Source organism: Salmo salar, chromosome ssa17 (genome assembly GCF_905237065.1).
Source record: "Salmo salar chromosome ssa17, Ssal_v3.1, whole genome shotgun sequence".
Classification (NCBI taxonomy): Eukaryota; Metazoa; Chordata; class Actinopteri; order Salmoniformes; family Salmonidae; genus Salmo; species Salmo salar.
The window spans coordinates 85,459,567-85,484,885 of record NC_059458.1 but is presented as its reverse complement, the minus strand read 5'-3'; the positions used below and the strand labels follow the sequence as shown (position 1 = coordinate 85,484,885).

At 45.0% G+C, this 25,319-nt stretch overlaps 1 protein-coding gene across 18 annotated transcripts in view; it reads right to left on the bottom strand.

Moving 5' to 3' along the window:
- Positions 1-25,319, bottom strand: part of nrcama (neuronal cell adhesion molecule a) — a 151,556-nt gene that overhangs the window by 60,825 nt on the left and 65,412 nt on the right. The window lies entirely within an intron of this gene.

Genomic DNA, 25,319 nt, shown 5'->3' with positions numbered 1-25,319 from the left:
GTATCTGTGGTGGATTAATGTAGTGTTGCTGTATCTGTGGTGGGTTAATGTAGTGTTGCTGTATCTGTGGTGGGTTAATGTAGTGTGGCTGTATCTGTGGTGGGTTAATGTAGTGTTGCTGTATCTGTGGTGGGTTAATGTATTGTTGCTGTATCTGTGGTGGGTTAATGTATTGTTGCTGTATCTGTGGTGGGTTAATGTAGTGTGGCTGTATCTGTGGTGGGTTAATGTAGTGTGGCTGTATCTGTGGTGGGTTAATGTAGTGTGGCTGTATCTGTGGTGGGTTAATGTAGTGTGGCTGTATCTGTGGTGGGTTAATGTAGTGTTGCTGTATCTGTGGTGGGTTAATGTAGTGTGGCTGTATCTGTGGTGGGTTAATGTAGTGTGGCTGTATCTGTGGTGGGTTAATGTAGATTGGCTGTATCTGTGGTGGGTTAATGTAGATTGGCTGTATCTGTGGTGGATTAATGTAGTGTTGCTGTATCTGTGGTGGGTTAATGTAGTGTGGCTGTATCTGTGGTGGGCTAATGTAGTGTGGCTGTATATGTGGTGGGTTAATGTAGTGTTGCTGTATCTGTGGTGGGTAATGTAGTGTGGCTGTAGATTGGCTGTATCTGTGGTGGATTAATGTAGTGTTGCTGTATCTGTGGTGAGTTAATGTAGTGTTGCTGTATCTGTGGTGGGTTAATGTAGTGTGGCTGTATCTGTGGTGGGTTAATGTAGTGTGGCTGTAGATTGGCTGTAGATTGGCTGTATCTGTGGTGGATTAATGTAGTGTTGCTGTATCTGTGGTGAGTTAATGTAGTGTTGCTGTATCTGTGGTGGGTTAATGTAGTGTGGCTGTATCTGTGGTGGGTTAATGTAGTGTTGCTGTATCTGAGGTGGGTTAATGTATTGTTGCTGTATCTGTGGTGGGTTAATGTATTGTTGCTGTATCTGTGGTGGGTTAATGTATTGTTGCTGTATCTGTGGTGGGTTAATGTAGTGTGGCTGTATCTGTGGTGGGTTAATGTAGTGTGGCTGTATCTGTGGTGGGTTAATGTAGTGTTGCTGTATCTGTGGTGGGTTAATGTAGTGTGGCTGTATCTGTGGTGGGTTAATGTAGTGTGGCTGTATCTGTGGTGGGTTAATGTAGTGTTGCTGTATCTGTGGTGGGTTAATGTAGATTGGCTGTATCTGTGGTGGGTTAATGTAGTGTTGCTGTATCTGTGGTGGGTTAATGTAGTGTTGCTGCATCTGTGGTGGGTTAATGTAATGTGGCTGTATCTGTGGTGGGTTATGTAGTGTTGCTGTATCTGTGGTGGGTTAATATAGTGTTGCTGTATCTGTGGTGGGTTAATGTAGTGTGGCTGTATCTGTGGTGGGTTAATGTAGTGTTGCTGTATCTGTGGTGGGTTAATGTATTGTTGCTGTATCTGTTGTGGGTTAATGTAGTGTGGCTGTATCTGTGGTGGGTTAATGGAGTGTGGCTGTATCTGTGGTGGGTTAATGGAGTGTGGCTGTGTCTGTGTTGGGTTAATGTAGTGTGGCTGTATCTGTGGTGGGTTAATGTAGTGTGGCTGTATCTGTGGTGGGTTAATGGCTGTATCTGTGGTGGGTTAATGTAGTGTGGCTGTATCTGTGGTGGGTTAATGGCTGTATCTGTGGTGGGTTAATGTAGTGTGGCTGTATCTGTGGTGGGTTAATGTAGTGTGGCTGTATCTGTGGTGGGTTAATGTAGTGTTGCTGTATCTGTGGTGGGTTAATATAGTGTGGCTGTATCTGTGGTGGGTTAATGTATTGTTGCTGTATCTGTGGTGGGTTAATGTATTGTTGCTGTATCTGTGGTGGGTTAATGTATTGTTGCTGTATCTGTGGTGGGTTAATGTAGTGTGGCTGTATCTGTGGTGGGTTAATGTAGTGTGGCTGTATCTGTGGTGGGTTAATGTAGTGTTGCTGTATCTGTGGTGGGTTAATGTAGATTGGCTGTATCTGTGGTGGATTCATGTAGTGTTGCTGTATCTGTGGTGGGTTAATATAGTGTTGCTGTATCTGTGGTGGGTTAATATATTGTTGCTGTATCTGTGGTGGGTTAATGTATTGTTGCTGTATCTGTGGTGGGTTAATGTAGTGTGGCTGTAGATTGGCTGTAGAATGGCTGTATCTGTGGTGGATTAATGTAGTGTTGCTGTATCTGTGGTGGGTTAATGTAGTGTTGCTGTATCTGTGGTGGGTTAATGTATTGTTGCTGTATCTGTGGTGGGTTAATGTAGTGTGGCTGTATCTGTGGTGGGTTAATGTAGTGTGGCTGTATCTGTGGTGGGTTAATGTAGTGTGGCTGTATCTATGGTGGGTTAATGTAGTGTGGCTGTATCTGTGGTGGGTTAATGTAGTGTGGCTGTATCTATGGTGGGTTAATGTAGTGTTGCTGTATCTGTGGTGGGTTAATGTAGATTGGCTGTATCTGTGGTGGATTAATGTAGTGTTGCTGTATCTGTGGTGGGTTAATGTAGTGTTGCTGTATCTGTGGTGGGTTAATGTAATGTGGCTGTATCTGTTGTGGGTTATGTAGTGTTGCTGTATCTGTGGTGGGTTAATATAGTGTTGCTGTATCTGTGGTGGGTTAATGTAGTGTGGCTGTATCTGTGGTGGGTTAATGTAGTGTTGCTGTATCTGTGGTGGGTTAATGTATTGTTGCTGTATCTGTGGTGGGTTAATGTAGTGTGGCTGTATCTGTGGTGGGTTAATGTATTGTTGCTGTATCTGTGGTGGATTAATGTAGTGTGGCTGTATCTGTGGTGGGTTAATGTAGTGTCGCTGTATCTGTGGTGGGTTAATGTAGTGTGGCTGTATCTGTGGTGGGTTAATGTAGTGTTGCTGTATCTGTGGTGGGTTAATGTAGTGTTGCTGTATCTGTGGTGGGTTAATGTAGTGTTGCTGTATCTGTGGTGGGTTAATGTAGTGTTGCTGTATCTGTGGTGGGTTAATGTAGTGTGGCTGTATCTGTGGTGGGTTAATGGCTGTATCTGTGGTGGGTTAATGTAGTGTGGCTGTATCTGTGGTGGGTTAATGGCTGTATCTGTGGTGGGTTAATGTAGTGTGGCTGTATCTGTGGTGGGTTAATGTAGTGTTGCTGTATCTGTGGTGGGTTAATGTAGTGTGGCTGTATCTGTGGTGGGTTAATGTAGTGTGGCTGTATCTGTGGTGGGTTAATGTAGTGTGGCTGTATCTGTGGTGGGTTAATGTAGTGTTGCTGTATCTGTGGTCTGTTAATGTAGTGTTGCTGTATCTGTGGTGGGTTAATGTAGTGTTGCTGTATCTGTGGTGGGTTAATGTAGTGTTGCTGTATCTGTGGTGGGTTAATGTAGTGTGGCTGTATCTGTGGTGGGTTAATGTATTGTTGCTGTATCTGTGGTGGGTTAATGTAGTGTTGCTGTATCTGTGGTGGGTTAATGTAGTGTTGCTGTATCTGTGGTGGGTTAATGTAGTGTGGCTGTATCTGTGGTGGGTTAATGTAGTGTTGCTGTATCTGTGGTGGGTTAATGTAGTGTTGCTGTATCTGTGGTGGATTAACGTAGTGTTGCTGTATCTGTGGTGGGTTAATGTAGTGTTGCTGTATCTGTGGTGGGTTAATGTAGTGTTGCTGTATCTCTGGTGGGTTAATGTAGTGTTGCTGTATCTGTGGTGGGTTAATGTAGTGTGGCTGTATCTGTGGTGGGTTAATGTATTGTTGCTGTATCTGTTGTGGGGTAATGTAGTGTGGCTGTATCTATGGTGGATTAATGTAGTGTTGCTATATCTGTGGTGGATTAATGCAGTGCGGCTATATCTGTGGTGGAATAATATAGTGTGACGAGGGAGGGAGGCTGCTGTGCATTGTCAGGATGGATCATGCAGAACAGGGCTGATTGTGACCTAACACTTCCCTAGGATGTGGCCAATTACACTGATTTCTACCCTCACAAGTCATTAACTTAGAGATGGAGAGATGCTAAGAGAAGGGACAGAGAGAGAGAGAGAGAGAGAGAGAGAGAGAGAAAGACAGAGAGAAAGAGAGACAGAGAGAGAGAGGGACAGATAGAAAGAGAGACAAAGAGAGAGAGACAGAGAGAGAGAGAGAGAGAGAGAGAGAGAGAGAGAAATAAACTATTTACCATATCATCACTTTTCAGTAACCGCAACATCTCAGGCCTCAGGCCTCTGTTTCTCTCCGTTCCATCCCTCTTTCTCCCCCTCACTCCCTCCATCCCTCTTTCGCCCCCTCCGCCCCTCCACCCTTCTTTCTCCCCCCTCAGTCCCTCCATCCCTCTTTCTCCCTCCTCCACCCCTCTGCCCTTCTTTCTCCCCCTCACTCCCTCCATCCCCTCTTTCTCCCTACTCCGTGCATCCCAGTGAGTCTGTTAGAATGCCTGAGCTCATCCCTAACCCCTAGTAACCAACCTCAGCTGCTCTGCTGCCATCTTTCATCCCTTACCCCTAGTAACCAACCTCAGCTGCTCTGCTGCCATCTCTCATCCCTAACCCCTAGTAACCAACCTCAGCTGCTCTGCTGCCATCTCACATCCCTAACCCCTAGTAACCAACCTCAGCTGCTCTGCTGCCATCTCACATCCCTAACCCCTAGTAACCAACCTCAGCTGCTCTGCTGCCATCTCACATCCCTAACCCCTAGTAACCAACCTCAGCTGCTCTGCTGCCATCTCTCATCCCTAACCCCTAGTAACCAACCTCAGCTGCTCTGCTGCCATCTCTCATCCCTAACCCCTAGTAACCAACCTCAGCTGCTCTGCTGCCATCTCTCATCCCTAACCCCTAGTAACCAACCTCAGCTGCTCTGCTGCCATCTCTCATCCCTAACCCCTAGTAACCAACCTCAGCTGCTCTGCTGCCATCTCACATCCCTAACCCCTAGTAACCAACCTCAGCTGCTCTGCTGCCATCTCACATCCCTAACCCCTAGTAACCAACCTCAGCTGCTCTGCTGCCATCTCACATCCCTAACCCCTAGTAACCAACCTCAGCTGCTCTGCTGCCATCTCACATCCCTAACCCCTAGTAACCAACCTCAGCTGCTCTGCTGCCATCTCTCATCCCTAACCCCTAGTAACCAACCTCAGCTGCTCTGCTGCCATCTCTCATCCCTAACCCCTAGTAACCAACCTCAGCTGCTCTGCTGCCATCTCACATCCCTAACCCCTAGTAACCAACCTCAGCTGCTCTGCTGCCATCTCACATCCCTAACCCCTAGTAACCAACCTCAGCTGCTCTGCTGCCATCTCTCATCCCTAACCCCTAGTAACCAACCTCAGCTGCTCTGCTGCCATCTCTCATCCCTAACCCCTAGTAACCAACCTCAGCTGCTCTGCTGCCATCTCACATCCCTGTAATGTGGCCCATGATACCAACGCCACATTAAACTTCATATAAAAGCATGGGTCTATAAGCTAGCCATGTGTTACTGTGATGTCCTAAGGAAGGGCCTCTGAGGATACAGTACATTGGTATATAGACCTGGAGGCTATCATAACCACTACAGACCTTATACTGTAGTCTTTAGACCTGGAGACTATCATTACCACTACAGACCTTATACTGTAGTCTTTAGACCTGGTGACTATCATTACCACTACAGACCTTATACTGTAGTCTTTATACCTGGTGACTATCATTACCACTACAACCCCTGACCTTATACTGTACTCTTTATACCTGGAGACTATCATAACCACTACAGACCTTATACTGTAGTCTTTAGACCTGGTGGCTGTCATTACCATTACAGACCTTATACTGTAGTCTTTATACCTGGAGACTATCATTACCACTACAGACCTTAAACTGTAGTCTTTAGACCTGGTGGCTTTCATAACCACTACAGACCTTATACTGTAGTCTTTATACCTGTTGGCTATCATTACCACTACAGACCTTATACTGTAGTCTTTATACCTGGAGGCTATCATTACCACTACAGACCTTATACTGTAGTCTTTATACATGGAAACTATCATTACCACTACTGACCTTATACTGTAGTCTTTATACCTGGAGACTATCATTACCACTACAGACCTTATACTGTAGTCTTTATACCTGGTGGCTATCATAACCACTACAGACCTTATACTGTAGTCTTTATACATGGAAACTATCATTACCACTACACCTGACCTTATACTGTAGTCTTTATACCTGGAGACTATCATTACCACTACACCGACCTTATACTGTAGTCTTTATACCTGGAGACTATCATTACCACTACACTGACCTTATACTGTAGTCTTTATACCTGGAGACTATCATTACCACTACAGACCTTATACTGTAGTCTTTATACCTGGAGGCTAACATTACCACTACAGACCTTATACTGTAGTCTTTATACCTGGTGGCTATCATTACCACTACAGACCTTATACTGTAGTCTTTATACCTGTTGGCTATCATTACCACTACAGACCTTATACTGTAGTCTTTATACCTGGTGGCTATCATTACCACTACAGACCTTATACTGTAGTCTTTATACCTGGTGGCTATCATTACCACTACAACCCCTGACCTTATACTGTAGTCTTTATACCTGGTGGCTATCATTGTCACTACTGACCTTATACTGTAGTCTTTATACCTGGAGACTATCATAACCACTACAACCGCTGACCTTATACTGTAGTCTTTATACCTGGTGGCTATCATTACCACTACAGACCTTATACTGTAGTCTTTATACCTGGAGACTATTATAACCACTACAGACCTTATACTGTAGTCTTTATACCTGGTGGCTATCATTACCACTACTGACCTTATACTGTAGTCTTTAGACCTGGTGGCTATCATTACCACTACTGACCTTATACTGTAGTCTTTAGACCTGGAGACTATCATTACCACTACAGACCTTATACTGTAGTCTTTAGACCTGGTGACTATCATTACCACTACAACCCCTGACCTTATACTGTACTCTTTATACCTGGAGGCTATCATAACCACTACAGACCTTATACTGTAGTCTTTAGACCTGGTGGCTATCATTACCACTACAACCCCTGACCTTATACTGTAGTCTTTATACCTGGTGGCTATCATAACCACTACAGACCTTATACTGTAGTCTTTAGACCTGGTGGCTGTCATTACCATTACAGACCTTATACTGTAGTCTTTATACCTGGAGGCTATCATTACCACTACAGACCTTATACTGTAGTCTTTAGACCTGGTGGCTATCATAACCACTACAGACCTTATACTGTAGTCTTTAGACCTGGAAACTATCATTACCACTACTGACCTTATACTGTAGTCTTTATACCTGGAGACTATCATTACCACTACAGACCTTATACTGTAGTCTTTATACCTGGTGGCTATCATTACCACTACTGACCTTATACTGTAGTCTTTATACCTGGAGACTATCATTACCACTACAGACCTTATACTGTAGTCTTTATACCTGGTGGCTATCATAACCACTACTGACCTTATACTGTAGTCTTTATACCTGGTGGCTATCATTACCACTACTGACCTTATACTGTAGTCTGTATACCTGGAGACTATCATTACCACTACAGACCTTATACTGTAGTCTTTAGACCTGGTGGCTATCATAACCACTACTGACCTTATACTGTAGTCTTTATACATGGAAACTATCATTACCACTACAGACCTTATACTGTAGTCTTTATACCTGGAGACTATCATAACCACTACAACCCCTGACCTTATACTGTAGTCTTTATACCTGGAGACTATCATAACCACTACAGACCTTATACTGTAGTCTTTAGACCTGGAGACTATCATTACCACTACAGACCTTATACTGTAGTCTTTATACCTGGAGGCTAACATTACCACTACAGACCTTATACTGTAGTCTTTATACCTGGTGGCTATCATTACCACTACTGACCTTATACTGTAGTCTTTAGACCTGGTGGCTGTCATTACCATTACAGACCTTATCCTGTAGTCTTTATACCTGGAGACCATCATTACCACTACAGACCTTATACTGTAGTCTTTAGACCTGGTGGCTATCATAACCACTACAGACCTTATACTGTAGTCTTTATACATGGAAACTATCATTACCACTACTGACCTTATACTGTAGTCTTTATACCTGGAGACTATCATTACCACTACAGACCTTATACTGTAGTCTTTATACCTGGTGGCTATCATTACCACTACTGACCTTATACTGTAGTCTTTATACCTGGAGACTATCATTACCACTACAGACCTTATACTGTAGTCTTTAGACCTGGTGGCTATCATAACCACTACAGACCTTATACTGTAGTCTTTATACATGGAAACTATCATTACCACTACAGACCTTATACTGTAGTCTTTATACCTGGAGACTATCATAACCACTACAACCCCTGACCTTATACTGTAGTCTTTATACCTGGAGACTATCATAACCACTACAGACCTTATACTCTAGTCTTTATACCTGGAGACTATCATTACCACTACAACCCCTGACCTTATACTGTAGTCTTTAGACCTGGAGACTATCATTACCACTACAGACCTTATACTGTAGTCTTTATACCTGGAGGCTAACATTACCACTACAGACCTTATACTGTAGTCTTTATACCTGGTGGCTATCATTACCACTACAGACCTTATACTGTAGTCTTTATACCTGTTGGCTATCATTACCACTACAGACCTTATACTGTAGTCTTTATACCTGGTGGCTATCATTACCACTACAGACCTTATACTGTAGTCTTTATACCTGGTGGCTATCATTACCACTACAACCCCTGACCTTATACTGTAGTCTTTATACCTGGTGGCTATCATAACCACTACAGACCTTATACTGTAGTCTTTAGACCTGGTGGCTGTCATTACCATTACAGACCTTATACTGTAGTCTTTATACCTGGAGACTATCATTACCACTACAGACCTTATACTGTAGTCTTTAGACCTGGTGGCTATCATAACCACTACAGACCTTATACTGTAGTATTTATACATGGAAACTATCATTACCACTACTGACCTTATACTGTAGTCTTTATACCTGGAGACTATCATTACCACTACTGACCTTATACTGTAGTCTTTAGACCTGGTGGCTATCATTACCACTACAGACCTTATACTGTAGTCTTTAGACCTGGAGACTATCATAACCACTACAACCCCTGACCTTATACTGTAGTCTTTATACCTGGAGGCTATCATAACCACTACAGACCTTATACTGTAGTCTTTAGACCTGGTGGCTATCATTACCACTACAGACCTTATACTGTAGTCTTTATACCTGGTGGCTATCATTACCACTACAACCCCTGACCTTATACTGTAGTCTTTATACCTGGTGGCTATCATTACCACTACTGACCTTATACTGTAGTCTTTATACCTGGAGACTATCATTACCATTACAGACCTTAAACTGTAGTCTTTAGACCTGGAGACTATCATTACCACTACAGACCTTATACTGTAGTCTTTATACCTGGTGGCTATCATAACCACTACAACCCCAGACCTTATACTGTAGTCTTTATACCTGGAGACTATCATAACCACTACAGACCTTATACTGTAGTCTTTAGACCTGGAGGCTATCATTACCACTACAGACCTTTTACTGTAGTCTTTATACCTGGAGACTATCATAACCACTACAGACCTTATACTGTAGTATTTATACATGGAAACTATCATTACCACTACTGACCTTATACTGTAGTCTTTATACCTGGAGACTATCATTACCACTACAGACCTTATACTGTAGTCTTTATACCTGGTGGCTATCATTACCACTACTGACCTTATACTGTAGTCTTTATACCTGGAGACTATCATTACCACTACAGACCTTATACTGTAGTCTTTATACCTGGTGGCTATCATTACCACTACAGACCTTATACTGTAGTCTTTATACCTGTTGGCTATCATTACCACTACAGACCTTATACTGTAGTCTTTATACCTGGTGGCTATCATTACCACTACTGACCTTATACTGTAGTCTTTAGACCTGGTGGCTATCATTACCACTACAGACCTTATACTGTAGTCTTTAGACCTGGAGACTATCATAACCACTACAACCCCTGACCTTATACTGTAGTCTTTATACCTGGAGGCTATCATAACCACTACAGACCTTATACTGTAGTCTTTAGACCTGGTGGCTATCATTACCACTACAGACCTTATACTGTAGTCTTTATACCTGGTGGCTATCATTACCACTACAACCCCTGACCTTATACTGTAGTCTTTATACCTGGTGGCTATCATTACCACTACTGACCTTATACTGTAGTCTTTATACCTGGAGACTATCATTACCATTACAGACCTTAAACTGTAGTCTTTAGACCTGGAGACTATCATTACCACTACAGACCTTATACTGTAGTCTTTATACCTGGTGGCTATCATAACCACTACAACCCCAGACCTTATACTGTAGTCTTTATACCTGGAGACTATCATAACCACTACAGACCTTATACTGTAGTCTTTAGACCTGGAGGCTATCATTACCACTACAGACCTTATACTGTAGTCTTTATACCTGGTGACTATCATAACCACTACACGACCTTATACTGTAGTCTTTATACCTGGAGGCTATCATTACCACTACAGACCTTATACTGTAGTCTTTAGACCTGGAGGCTATCATTACCACTACTGACCTTATACTGTAGTCTTTATACCTGGAGGCTATCATTACCACTACTGACCTTATACTGTAGTCTTTATACCTGGAGGCTATCATTACCACTACAGACCTTATACTGTAGTCTTTATACCTGGAGGCTATCATTACCACTACATGACCTTATACTGCAGTCTTTATACCTGGAGGCTATCATTACCACTACTGACCTTATACTGTAGTCTTTATACCTGGAGGCTATCATTACCACTACTGACCTTATACTGTAGTCTTTATACCTGGAGGCTATCATTACCACTACAGACCATTACCACTTAAACCCAAATAGACAGTTGAGCATGCATGTGAGGCTAAGGTATGTGTAATGTTTGTGTAATTTGGTGTCAACCCCCAAGCGTGCGCTTTGGGGATGCCGGCCTGGAGAAGGGAGGGAAGGGGGTTGTATAGAGGAGGGGACGGCGGTCCGGCTGTCGTCTGCTCACCTTGGTCTGCCTCTCTCTCTGTCTCTCTCTCTGTCTGTCTCTCTCTCTCGCTCTGTCTCTCTCTCTCTGTCTCTCTCTCTGTCTGTCTCTCTCTCTCTCTCTCTCTGTCTCTCTGTCTCTCTGTCTCTCTCTCTGTCTCTCTCTCTCTGACCTGTGTCACATCTCCAGGGAGGTTGAGAATTAACAGCCCCCAGTCAGTAACACATCATAGGGCAACACAACAGAACCCAGTCTCCCCACTGACACAAGGACTTGACTTGAATGTCAGGATTTCCATATTTCAGAATCTAGAATTAATGCCACAGAGGGAAATATAAAAGCCTTAACCGCTGGGATGTTTGAATTGATCGTCTGTTGTTAAGACAGTGTTTCATCTCTTAACTGTAATTCATGTCTCCAGCACAATGTTTAATCAATCAGGGAAAGTTAACAAGATTATTCACATGAGATACTTTTTTGGGGGTTCATGTCTATCTAGATAGTAAATGACCTAAGTAATGCCTTTATTAACCTAATATTAGTGTACTTTGAAAGTACAAAGTGTATCCTTCAAACATATTCAGTGAGTAAAAGTCCCACTGTAGCTCAGTTGGTAGAGCATGGCGCTTGCAACGCCAGGGTTGTGGGTTCGATTCCCACGGGAGGGCCAGTATTTAAAAATTTAATAAAATGTATGCACTCTACTGTAAGTCGCTCTGGATAAGAGCGTCTGCTAAATGACTAAAATGTAAAAGCAGTTCAGGGGACGATTGAGGTGAGAGTTGATGGCTAGTAGGCAGGTCATCTCTCTCTGACTCCTCTCTCCCTGAGCTGTGTTCTCACACTAACTGTACTATTTGTGATGTAAATTGAGTATGTAGTATGCTTATTGGATATAGTTAGTATGCCAAAAGTTCCTGGATGTCGTACTACATTTGCCAAAATTTGAAGTATACAAGCAGTGGACACTACTTCTGTGCTTTTAGGGCCCATAAAGCAATTCTTCAGAAAATGGGAGTGGCTTCACAACATTTTCAGATTTGAAGAAAATATGCAGCTGAAGTCCGACAAGAGTGGATACAAATTCATTGTTTTAACTAATTATGACAAATGTTAAGAACATGTTGAGCCATGTAATAAAAAAGCCATGTAATAAAAAAGTATTGACTTTTCAAATAAGTTATGTTACATGTTATGTTGGCTGACAATTTGTTTTGCTTTGCTAAACAAATTGTTAGCAAAGCTAGCAAAGCCGAACCGAATAGCATATCATTACACATTTGCTTGAATGTACCTGTCACGTCCTAACCATAGTAAGTGTTTATTTTCTATGGTAGAGTAGGTCAGGGCGTGACAGGGGGTGTTTGTCTATGTTTTGTATTTCTATGTTGGTTTTGTTTGGTATGATCTCCAATTAGAGGCAGCTGGTCATCGTTGTCTCTAATTGGAGGTCATATTTAAGTTGATGTTTGTCCCACCTGTTTTTGTGGGTGATTATTTGTGAGTAGTGTTTGTTTCTCCTCTGTGTCACGGTTTGTTATTTTGTAGATTTCAGTTATTTGATGTATTGCATAGTTTTCACGGATTAAATAAATATGTGGAATGAAACACACGCTGCACTTTGGTCCGATCCTTTCGACAGCTGTGACAGTACTGGTATGTTAACTAGCTACCTAACGTGAGTTGGCTACTAATACATCGAACTTGCCAGTAAATTAAATATGCTATCTAACTACCCAAGGTTTAATGACTTGATTATTCATGTCATTCTTAGCTTAGTTAAGTGGTATAGTTGTTGTTCGTTCTTAATGGACATTGATAATGAAGTTGTAAGATGTATAACTAATAATTTGTTATACTAGCAAGAAGTTGCATAGCAACAGCATCAACTTCCGGTAGACAGGCGAAGTGCTAGTACACCCAACTAAAAGGATACCGTTTGTTTACAGTATACTAAAATGAACTTGTAGTATACAGAATGTTAGTATGGGTATTGGAACACAGCTCTGGTCTTTGCCTCTCTCCCTCTGACTGACTCAAAGGTCAGATGCCTGCCGGCTCCTCTCTCTCTCTGACGTAGGCCACCATACTGTCTGGGCCTAGCGTTCTGTCTGGGGTACTGGCTAACAGACGTAGGCCACCATACTGTCTGGGCCTAGGGTTCTGTCTGGGGTACTGGCTAACAGACGTAGGCCACCATACTGTCTGGGCCTAGGGTTCTGTCTGGGGTACTGGCTAAGAGATGTAGGCTACTCCTAATGACAACTAACTGAAGATACATCACTATCTACTCCTAATGACAACTAACTGAAGATACATCTCTATCTACTCCTAATGACAACTAACTGAAGATACATCTCTATCTACTCCTAATGACAACTAACTGAAGATACATCACTATCTACTCCTAATGACAACTAACTGAAGATACATCTCTATCTACTCCTAATGACAACTTTTTTTACAATTGTTTTATTTAACCTTTATTTAACTAGGCAAGTCAGTTATGAACAAATTCTTATTTACAATGATGGCCTACTCCGGCCAAACTCTAACCCGGACAACGCTGGGCCAATTGTGCGCAGCCCTATGGGACTCCCAATCACAGCTGGTTGTGATACAGCCTGAAATCAAACCAGGTCTGTAGTGCTGCCTCTAGCACTGAGATGCAGTGCCTTAGACTGCTGCGCCACTCGGGAGCCCCAACTTTGTGAGGTTTCCAAGGTTTCTGACACCTTAAGACATATACATTCCTCCATTTAGTTCAGCCATTAATTCCCCATACTGTAGACTGGTCCATGTGTTCTGCAGGAGAGGCACAGTGTATAGATGATTGATGCGATTACATGAATTGGGGCCTGCTATTACAGAGCAGCATGGAGGACTCAAACGAAACGAGTACTGTACTGTAAACACAAAAAGTTTCATTCATGTAGGTACACAACAAGGACATCTTGCTGCCTTTTATTTGGCCCTGCAAGCAATTCCATGTGAATGAATAGTGGGGCCACTTGGACACCATATTAAAAAAGGCTTTTAGTTCAGTCTCTGCTCTGGCCAACTCAGTAGATCCTGAGTGCTAAAATAAAACTATTCACTGATAAACACAATTACTTATTTTTTGTTAATATGACTATGACACGTGTGTGTGTTTATGCTAACATTCATTGTCTTCCAGCCCATTCTGTATGGTGAGCACTAAGCAGCCGGATTGAGACAGTGGCTGTCACTACATTAAGAACACTACTTGTGCGTTGGTCTGTATGGGAGCTTTAAAGACTCTATGATGTGTCCATATGGATGTATGGAGGCCCCTTCTCATACTCCCCTGGGTCTCCCACTCTGTTTGTTTAGGCCTCCATTCACATGCTAATGCCCTGCCCACTGCAGCAGAGTCCACAGAGACTGGTCTGACACATAGAGGAGAGGAGAGCCATACTGGTGTCACAAGGTGGAAGGTCTATTGATTGTTCTCATGCGTGAGTGTCAGCCGCACGCACATGCACGAGGAGGTGCGGACGTATGCAGACACAGTCACACTAAATGCCCACACACACACACACGTCTGCACGTATGCATACACACACACATGACACGATGCCAAGCATGTGTACTAACAGTGAGACTCTGACTTCAGTTCTCAGTCAATTTGACCCATAGTATATCATATTGGTCAGGGAGAGTTTGAACACTAAGAACTGTCTTTGATGGGAAATGTAGTCAATTTTCAGCCCAGTGACACTGTGGGTAACTGAGACCTCAGGGTCAAGAGCTGGGGAGTGAGCCGGAGTGCCACTTTCATAATCACTACGCCGTGTCCATGGCAACGCTCTCTGGTCTATGAGTTCCTACTCTGTTACCAAGTGAACCTCCTCTATTGAACCGTAGCCGAGCAGACACAAAGAGACACTAACATAGCCATCTTTATGACAACTCTGAGAGGGAATGCAGTCTAAATACAGCTCTCAAACACTCTGCTCTCAGTGAGACAGCTGGAGTTGGTTTAGACACTGAAGCAGCACCACTTGACTGAGTCAAAGAAGGCCATGCAAGCTAGTCTGAATGTGAGGAGAGCTGCATTGGCTACTTTAGGCTACAGTACAGCATAATGTGTCACTTCTTCAGGACTAATGCTTTGCCAGTTGCTGTATAAAAAAAGATAAGGGGTAACATTTCTTAAGTAATCCACAGGGAAATATGCCACTATTCACACAGCGATCACTGGCGTATAAAGTTATGTATCATTTACAGACACTCATTTGTTCTGCAGACAATAGATGGAGAAAGTTACACTTTCCTTCACATCAGAGTAAAAGGAGACAGTTTAAGCCTCATGGAAAATGTTCAAGTATGAAAATATGCCGGTAACTCCTGCAGATGTAAGGATGTATTGTCAAACGTATTATAAACTTTCCTCTGGAAGTACAAGGTGAGTAAAGATATGCTGGTTTTACTGATCGGATCTCTCATGGTACTGTATGTTTCAGTTTGTATCCACACAGAAAAACCATGGCAACAAATGACACCAACACACACACAAAGACTACACCAACACCTCTTGTTAGGAAACCAAGCCTCACAGTGCAAAAGCTCACAGTCTCCTTGTTGAACTAGGCCTCTGACCGGATTGTGATCATAGCGTGGCTTTGTGCCCCAGTTAAAATAAATGACCTCAGCCCTTTCACTCACACACAGCCTGCCTATTGATGGCTGGAAGGGGTGAGTTATTCTAGAAGCATCCACGCCATCCTCTGGTCTTTCTCTACGGGGCTCTGTCTCTGTTCTGTGGGGCTTTGGGATAATGCTGATGGTCAGCACACGGCCACACGGGCCTCCCCACAGACCTATTGTGAAACCCTGTTGTTGACGTGCTGGTGGGATGGAGAGAGTGGAGGGGTAGTGGGATGGGGAGGGTGGAGGGGTAGTGGGATGGGGAGGGTGGAGAGGTAGTGGGATGAGGGGTAGAGGGATGTGGAGGGAAGGAGGGGTGGAGGGAAGGAGGGGTGGAGGTAGGGAAGAGGGGTGGAGGGGTGGAGGGGGAGAGGGTAGAGGGATGGAGGGAAGGAGGGGTGGAGAGGGTGGAGGGGTGGAGAGGGTGGAGGGATGGCGGATGGGGAGGGTGGAGGGATAGAGGGGTGGGGAGGGTGGATGGATGTAGGTGTGGAGGGGTACAGGGATGGGGAGGGTGAAGGGAAGGAGGTGTGGAGAGGTAGAGGGATGGGGAGGTTGGAGGGGTAGAGGGATGGGGAGGGTGAAGGGAAGGAGGGGTGGAGGGGTAGAGGGATGGGGAGGGTGGAGGGTGGAGGGAAGGAGGGGTAGAGGGATGGGGAGGGTGGAGGGTGGAGGGAAGGAGGGGTAGATGGATGGGGAGGGTAAAGGGAAGGAGGGGTGGAGGGTAGAGGGATGGGGAGGGTAAAGGGAAGGAGGGGTGATGGGTAGAGGGATGGGGAGGGTAAAGGGAAGGAGGGGTGGAGGGTAGAGGGATGGGGAGGGTAAAGGGAAGGAGGGGTGGAGGGTAGAGGGATGGGGAGGGTAAAGGGAAGGAGGGGTGGAGGGTAGAGGGATGGGGAGGGTAAAGGGAAGGAGGGGTGGAGGGTAGAGGGATGGGGAGGGTAAAGGGAAGGAGGGGTGGAGGGTAGAGGGATGGGGAGGGTAAAGGGAAGGAGGGGTGGAGGGTAGAGGGATGGGGAGGGTAAAGGGAAGGAGGGGTGGAGGGTAGAGGGATGGGGAGGGTAAAGGGAAGGAGGGGTGGAGGGTAGAGGGATGGGGAGGGTAAAGGGAAGGAGGGGTGGAGGGTAGAGGGATGGGGAGGGTAAAGGGAAGGAGGGGTGGAGGGTAGAGGGATGGGGAGGGTAAAGGGAAGGAGGGGTGGAGGGTAGAGGGATGGGGAGGGTAAAGGGAAGGAGGGGTGGAGGGTAGAGGGATGGGGAGGGTAAAGGGAAGGAGGGGTGGAGGGTAGAGGGATGGGGAGGGTAAAGGGAAGGAGGGGTGGAGGGTAGAGGGATGGGGAGGGTAAAGGGAAGGAGGGGTGGAGGGTAGAGGGATGGGGAGGGTAAAGGGAAGGAGGGGTGGAGGGTAGAGGGATGGGGAGGGTAAAGGGAAGGAGGGGTGGAGGGTAGAGGGATGGGGAGGGTAAAGGGAAGGAGGGGTGGAGGGTAGAGGGATGGGGAGGGTAAAGGGAAGGAGGGGTGGAGGGTAGAGGGATGGGGAGGGTAAAGGGAAGGAGGGGTGGAGGGTAGAGGGATGGGGAGGGTAAAGGGAAGGAGGGGTGGAGGGTAGAGGGATGGGGAGGGTAAAGGGAAGGAGGGGTGGAGGGTAGAGGGATGGGGAGGGTAAAGGGAAGGAGGGGTGGAGGGTAGAGGGATGGGGAGGGTAAAGGGAAGGAGGGGTGGAGGGTAGAGGGATGGGGAGGGTAAAGGGAAGGAGGGGTGGAGGGTAGAGGGATGGGGAGGGTAAAGGGAAGGAGGGGTGGAGGGTAGAGGGATGGGGAGGGTAAAGGGAAGGAGGGGTGGAGGGTAGAGGGATGGGGAGGGTAAAGGGAAGGAGGGGTGGAGGGTAGAGGGATGGGGAGGGTAAAGGGAAGGAGGGGTGGTGGAGGGTAGAGGGATGGGGAGGGTAAAGGGAAGGAGGGGTGGAGGGTAGAGGGATGGGGAGGGTAAAGGGAAGGAGGGGTGGAGGGGTAGAGGGATGGGGAGGGTAAAGGGAAGGAGGGGTGGAGGGTAGAGGGATGGGGAGGGAAGGATGACCACAGACCACAGATGGGGTCCAAAATTTGCTATCAGATTCTAGCACTAAAAACAAAACACCAGGCCAAACCTGAAACATCGTAGTAGTGGCCATTTGAATTACTGCTGTTGTAAATCACTAGACAGTTAGGGATTGAACAACCAATCAAAACCAAACTAAACAGATATTTCCTTATGAAACATTTTGCTGAGGGAGTTACAACTCACCTCAACACCTCCACATTGGTTCCTCCCCACCCAGTCAGGACATTGGTTCCTCCCCACCCAGTCAGGACATTGGTTCCTCCCCACCCAGTCAGGACATTGGTTCCTCCCCACCCAGTCAGGACATTGGTTCCTCCCCACCCAGTCAGTACATTGGTTCCTCTCCATCCAATCAGGATGCATGTGGGAAACCTAACAAGCCAGAGGGATCTATTCTTCACTTCCTCCCTCACTCTTATATTCAGGTAGAGCCTAGAGACTGGCGGTTGGAGACTAGAGGTTGGAGCCTAGAGGTTGGAGCCTAGAGGTTGGAGTCTAGAGGCTAGAGCCTGGAGGTTGGAGACTAGAGGTTGAAGACTAGAGGTTGGAGACTAGAGGTTGGAGCCTAGAGGTTGGAGTCTAGAGGCTAGAGGCTGGAGCCTGGAGGTTGGAGAATGGAGGTTGGAGACTAGAGGTTGGAGACTAGAGGTTGGAGTCTAGAGGTTGGAGGCTAGAGGTTGGAGACTAGAGGTTGGAGTCTAGAGGCTAGAGGGTGGAGGCTGGAGCCTGGAGGGGTTGTTAGCTATATCCAGTGCTTAAAATCACCTTTATAATAACGTATTGAATGTATATCATCACTTTTGCATACTGGCATAAAGCAGTAGAGTACAGGGTGCTTGTAGAAGTTGCATACATGGGGGAAAAAAATCCCATTTTCCCAGAATGTGTCACCTAGGGTCCAGGAAAAATGTCCCAATTTCCCAGAATGTGTCGCCTAGGGTCCAGGAACAAATGTCCCATTTTCCCAGAATGTGTCGCCTAGGGTCCAGGAAAAAATGTCCCATTTTCCCAGAATGTGTCGCCTAGGGTCCAGGAACAAATGTCCCATTTTTCCAGAATGTGTCGCCTAGGGTCCAGGAAAAAATGTAGCCTTTTTATAAACACTTTTCATGCAATTCTACATAATTTTAGATGACTGCAGACCTTAGCATAATCTTTTTTAATACCTCACAAATGATTGAAATGACAGGAAACTTTGACACTGACAAACGGAGATCAATAAAAACGAACTTGTCTTGAATCCATCAATAGTCTACAGTAGGTCTAGGTGTGTGGAGACACATATTGTACAATATGAGGAGGAAATGATAGTCCTAAAAAATCTCTCCAGTTTCACTGATTCACCCAATGATGCGCGTTGGTCTATACAGGCTACAATGTTGAGCAAACCATAAACACGGTCCGGCCCAACACAAATCAATTCTTACAATATCAGACACCCTTTCACATTAGGCTATGTTTTTTATGTGGCAGGAGAATAACAGAGGAGGCAAATGTAATTAACTCTGATTGATTTGATTGTGAAGAAACAAAAAATGTCATGCCAAGAGAGGTACCGGATCCTGGCAAACGGGTTCCGGAACGAAACTGTCCAAAATTGAGAGGTGCCGGATAATGTTCCGGCAGGATCCGGCTCAAATTAAGCACTGGCTACATCACTTCCCCTCCACTGCTCCTGAAAAGCACCTGTAGTCCAACCTCCAGCCCTACAGGCACCGAGAGAGAGGAACAAACCTCATGTTAGAGAGTGAGGAAGTAGGATGGGCTCCTTCCTAATCACTACATAGACTGGGACATCATCATACACCCACTAACCTCAGGGGAGGAGAGTTACCAGTTAGGCCTAATACATTGCATTCTATTTTCAAATAGCACATCAAAAATAGCTTGATGGTGGAGTGTGCTGAATTTATGTCCAGGAGTCAGACCTGGGTTCAAATACTATTTGAAATGATTTCAAATACTTTATCTGGGCTTCTTACCCTCTGCAGTGAGAAGGCTCCTACCCTCTGCAGTGAGAAGGCTCCTACCCTCTGCAGTGAGAAGGCTCCTACCCTCTGCAGTGAGAAGGCTCCTACCCTCTGCAGTGAGAAGCCTCCTACCCTCTGCAGTGAGAAGCCTCCTACCCTCTACAGTGCTAGGTGATGAATCACAGTATCAGTGAGTGTTTGCAGCATGGCGCTACACTGGACTATGATGGGGCATGTGTGTAACAGTCCAGGTATCGAACCCCGGTCGTCTGTTTAAAATATATATATATTTATTTCACCTTTATTTAACCAGGTAGGCTAGTTGAGAACAAGTTCTCATTTACAACTGCGACCTGGCCAAGATAAAGCAAAGCAGTTCGACACATACAACAACACAGAGTTACACATGGAATAAACAAACATACAATCAATAATACAGCAGAAAAGTCTATATACCGCATGTGCAAATGAGGTAGGATAAGAGAGGTAAGGCAATAAATAGGCCATGGTGGCAAATTAATTAAAATATTGCAATTAAACACTGGAATGGTAGATGTGCAGAAGATGAATGTGCAAGTAGAGATACTGGGGTGCAAAGGAGCAAGATAAATAAATAAATAAATACAGTATGGGGATGAGGTAGGTAGATAGATGGGCTATTTACAGATAGCTATGTACGGTGCAGTGATCTGTGAGCTGCTCTGACAGCTGGTGCTTAAAGCTAGTGAGGGAGATATGAGTCTCCAGCCTCAGAGATTTTTGCAATTCGTTCCAGTCATTGGCAGCAGAGAACTGGAAGGAGAAGCGGCCAAAGGAAAAATTGGCTTTGGAGGTGACCAGAGAGATATACCTGCTGGAGCGCGTGCTACGGGTGGGTGCTGCTATGGTGACCAGTGAGCTGATTTTTTTTTTTTTAACCTTTATTTAACTAGGCAAGTCAGTTAAGAACAAATTCTTATTTAAGGCGGGGCTTTACCTAGCAGAGACTTGTAGATGACCTGGAGCCAGTGGGTTTGGCGACGAGTATGAAGCGAGGGCCAGCCAAGGAGAGCATACAGGTCGCAGTGGTGGGTAGTATATGGGGCTTTGGTGACAAAACGGATGGCACTGTGATAGATTGCATCCAATTTGTTGAGTAGAGTGTTGGAGGCTATTTTGTCTGTGTGCCTCACAACCATGTTAGACCATGTTATCCCTCTGAGCTAAAGCCTACATATATCTATTAAAAGCTCAGTCTAGGTTACGCTTCATGTGAACATACAATAGTTCACCAAAGATGTAACAGCCGCCATGAGGAGAAACAAGACAGAGATATATTGGATGGAGTATACTGCAGTGGTCTCTCACCTCTCATAAGAGAAGACAGCAGGTCTTCCTTCACACATACTGTACACACGCACGCACACACACACACACACACAACCACACATACACAGGCAGCAGGTCTGTTCTCACCAGGTGAGAAGACAATGTGATTACCCAGCATGCATTGGAGGAGGCTTTATGAGGGAGAGTGGAAACATGGCAGGTCTGAGATTCACTTCCCATCAGGTCACAGAGCCTAGATCACACAGACACACACACAAACACGCACACACACTAACACACACACACTAACACACACATACACACAGAGAGAGAGAATGCTGGAGGAGAGATTGTCAGATGCACCATAGTATTATGTAACAAAGTACAATGTTATCTGAATCCAGTAGTGTCCGTACTGTTTCCTCCCAATCTTACAATCTATTCAGCATGTATTACAATACAACCTGCTTACTGGCCAGTAATGACTAGAGAGGTAAAGTGACTGTACACCTTGTAGTATAGATATGAATGGACTATTAGTGCTTAATAATATAATTATCATTAGAGGGATGGAGGGGATTACTGTGTGGGGATTGGGACCTCTCTTCTCTCCAGCCCCCCTCTCCGGGTCTATCCCCTGATTCTCCTCTATCCTCGATTTCTGCCAGCGATTGACCCTGATTCCCCCCTCCCCCTCCACCTCTTCACACACCTCCTCCCCCCTTACCCTCATCCACCTCCCCCCTTACCCCTTTCTCCTCCACCTAGTCACCCACCTCCACCCACCTCCCCCTTACCCTCACCCACCTCCTAACCCACCTCCCCCCTTACCCTCAACCACCGCCACCTCCTAACCCACCTCCCCCCTCCACCTAGTCACCCACCTCCACCCACCTCCCCCTTACCCTCACCCACCTCCTAACCCACCTCCCCCTTACCCCCTCCCCTCCTCCACCTAGTCACCATCCACCTCCCCCTTACCCTCACCCATCTCCTAACCCACATCCACCACCCACCCCCCCTCACTCACCCTCCCCATCACTCTGCCCCCTCACCCACCTCCCCCACCCTCAGACTACTAATCCTGCCTGATGAACAGATGGAGGGATGAAGGATAGGGGGATGCCAATTCACACTCGTCCTCACCGCCATCGTCCTGTCCATTCATCATATATATATATATATATATACCATCCCAGCAGAGAGAGAGAGAGAGAGAGAGAGAGAGAGAGAATGGGGATGTGTCAGGTGGGACTGGGGATAGAGGACAAGGTCTTTATGTGGAACGACCAGTGATAGCAACATTTAGCATGTTATTACTGTAACCATAAAGGTCTAACAGCTTTGCTCTGAAGGTCACACACACACCTGGTGCCATAGTAACTTATGTTGTTGTTAAACACAGTGTCACGCTCCGAGGCTCTGAGGTCACATGTAGCCTATCTGTTCATCAATAGCTTTTACCTTCCAGTGTAATGCCACTGCATATCAATGAAATCCAATGTGATCTACCCAGAATGGCCACCGGAATGTATAGCCACCGATCAATTCAGCACAAAGCAGTTAAGAGAGAATGTATATTGATCTTGATTTGGAACCTGCAGAGAAAAGATGGTGCTAAACAGAAACAGATTTCTTAGTGTGTATTTGTTGACGTCAATGTAAGTGAGACACTGACAGCTCGTAATAAAGTGTTACATTATTTCAGGGAATTCACATTTTCTGCTTTTAGAAAGATCAATAACTCAATAAAACACTACTAGTGAAAGTACTTAGTGACAACGGCTGATGTACTTTAAAAGACAGACTGTTAGTCCCCAACAACATGACTCCATAACAGACAGAACTATGGTCCATGATTAAAAGCTATTTTTGGGACTTCATTTTTCCTCCAAACCACTGTGCCCTTTAAGAGAAAGGGAATTGGTGCGTACGCTGTAACATCATAACACTGAAATGCCCACTGTAGCCTGAGGAGTGGGCCTTATCTGCTGTGGATTGACTGACTAGACCAGATTCACATCAAAGGCATACACTGTGTTTTACTGTAAGTTCATTGGTATCTGATTCTGTTCCCTGTGGTGAACACAGACACACACACGTTCACAAACACACACATACACACACTGAGCCTGTATGGATTCACCCTGCAGGGTTCCTTCTCTGACTGAACTCATGACCACTGATAAGATGACCACAGATAAGTGATGGCCACAAAACCAACGACCAGTAACCACCAAACAACCGGCCAGCAACCAACCAACAATAAACCCAACAACCTCTACTAAGAGACTGAGGCAAGACAAGTGCACTCTCAGAAATAAAGGTCCATATAGAACCATTTGTCCTGTAGGAGAACCCGCTGAAAAAGGTCCATATAGAACCATTTGTCCTGTAGGAGAACCCTCTGAAAAAGGTCCATATAGAACCATTTGTCCCTGTAGGAGAACCCTCTGAAAAAGTTCCATATAGAACCATTTGTCCCTGTAGGAGAACCCGCTGAAAAAGTTCCATATAGAACCATTTGTCCTGTAGGAGAACCCGCTGAAAAAGTTCCATATAGAACCATTTGTCCCTGTAGGAGAACCCTCTGAAAAAGTTCCATATAGAACCATTTGTCCTGTAGGAGAACCCTCTGAAAAAGTTCCATATAGAACCATTTGTCCCTGTAGGATAACCCTCTGAAAAAGTTCCATATAGAACCATTTGTCCTGTAGGAGAACCCTCTGAAAAAATTCCATATAGAACCATTTGTCCCTGTAGGAGAACCCTCTGAAAAAGTTCCATATAGAACCATTTGTCCTGTAGGAGAACCCTCTGAAAAAGTTCCATATAGAACCATTTGTCCCTGTAGGATAACCCTCTGAAAAAGTTCCATATAGAACCATTTGTCCTGTAGGAGAACCCTCTGAAAAAATTCCATATAGAACCATTTGTCCCTGTAGGAGAACCCTCTGAAAAAGTTCCATATAGAACCATTTGTCCCTGTAGGAGAACCCGCTGAAAAAGTTCCATATAGAACCATTTGTCCCTGTAGGATAACCCTCTGAAAAAGTTCCATATAGAACCATTTGTCCTGTAGGAGAACCCTCTGAAAAAATTCCATATAGAACCATTTGTCCTGTAGGAGAACCCTCTGAAAAAAATCCATATAGAACCATTTGTCCTTATAGGAGAACCCTCTGAAAAAGTTCCATATAGAACCATTTGTCCTTGTAGGAGAACCCTCCAGATAGAACCCTTTTTGGTTCCACGTAGAACCTCTGGTTCCACTGTAAGGGTTCTATCTTGAGTCTTTTTCAGAGGGTTCTCCTACAGGACAAACTGTTTTACATAGCACTCTTCCTTTCTGAGTGTGGCAACTGGCACTGCAATGAATCCAGACACTGTTTGTCCGTCCATACACTGAGTGGACAAAACATTAAGATTACGATGCTATTTAAATGACATAGACTGACCAGGTGACTCCAGGTGAAAGCTATGATCCCTTATTGATGTCACTTGATCCACTTCAATCAGTGTAGATGAAGGGGAGGAGACAGGTTAAAGAAGGATTTGTAATATTTGAGTCAACTGAGACATGGATTGTGTATGTGTGCCATTCAGAGGGTGAATGGGCAAGACAAAATATTGAAGTGCCTTTGAACAGGGTCTGGTAGTAGGTACCAGGCACACTAGTTTGTTTCAAGAACTGCAATGCTGCTAGGTTTTTCATGCTAAACAGTTTCCTGTGTGTATCAAGAATGGTCCAACACCCAAAGGACATCCAGCCAACTTGACAACTGTAGGAAGCATTGGAGTCAACATGGGCCAGCATCCCTGTGGAACACTTTCGACACCTTGTATAGTTCATGTCCTGACGAATTGAGGCTGTTCTGAGGGCAAAAGGGGGGGATGGGGGGGTGCAACTCAATGTTAGGAAGGTGTTCTTAATGTTTGGTATACTCAGTGTAGTTGCCAGTAGTTAGGTAAGTCCAGTACATACTGTACTGCCGTTTGACAGTGCTGAGAGCAACATTTGAATGTGTAAATAAATATATTAAACAAATAAATGTTGGAACATATTTATTCTCCCACAAATATAATCAATTTCAGCGATGACAGATACTTAAAGGTTGCTCTT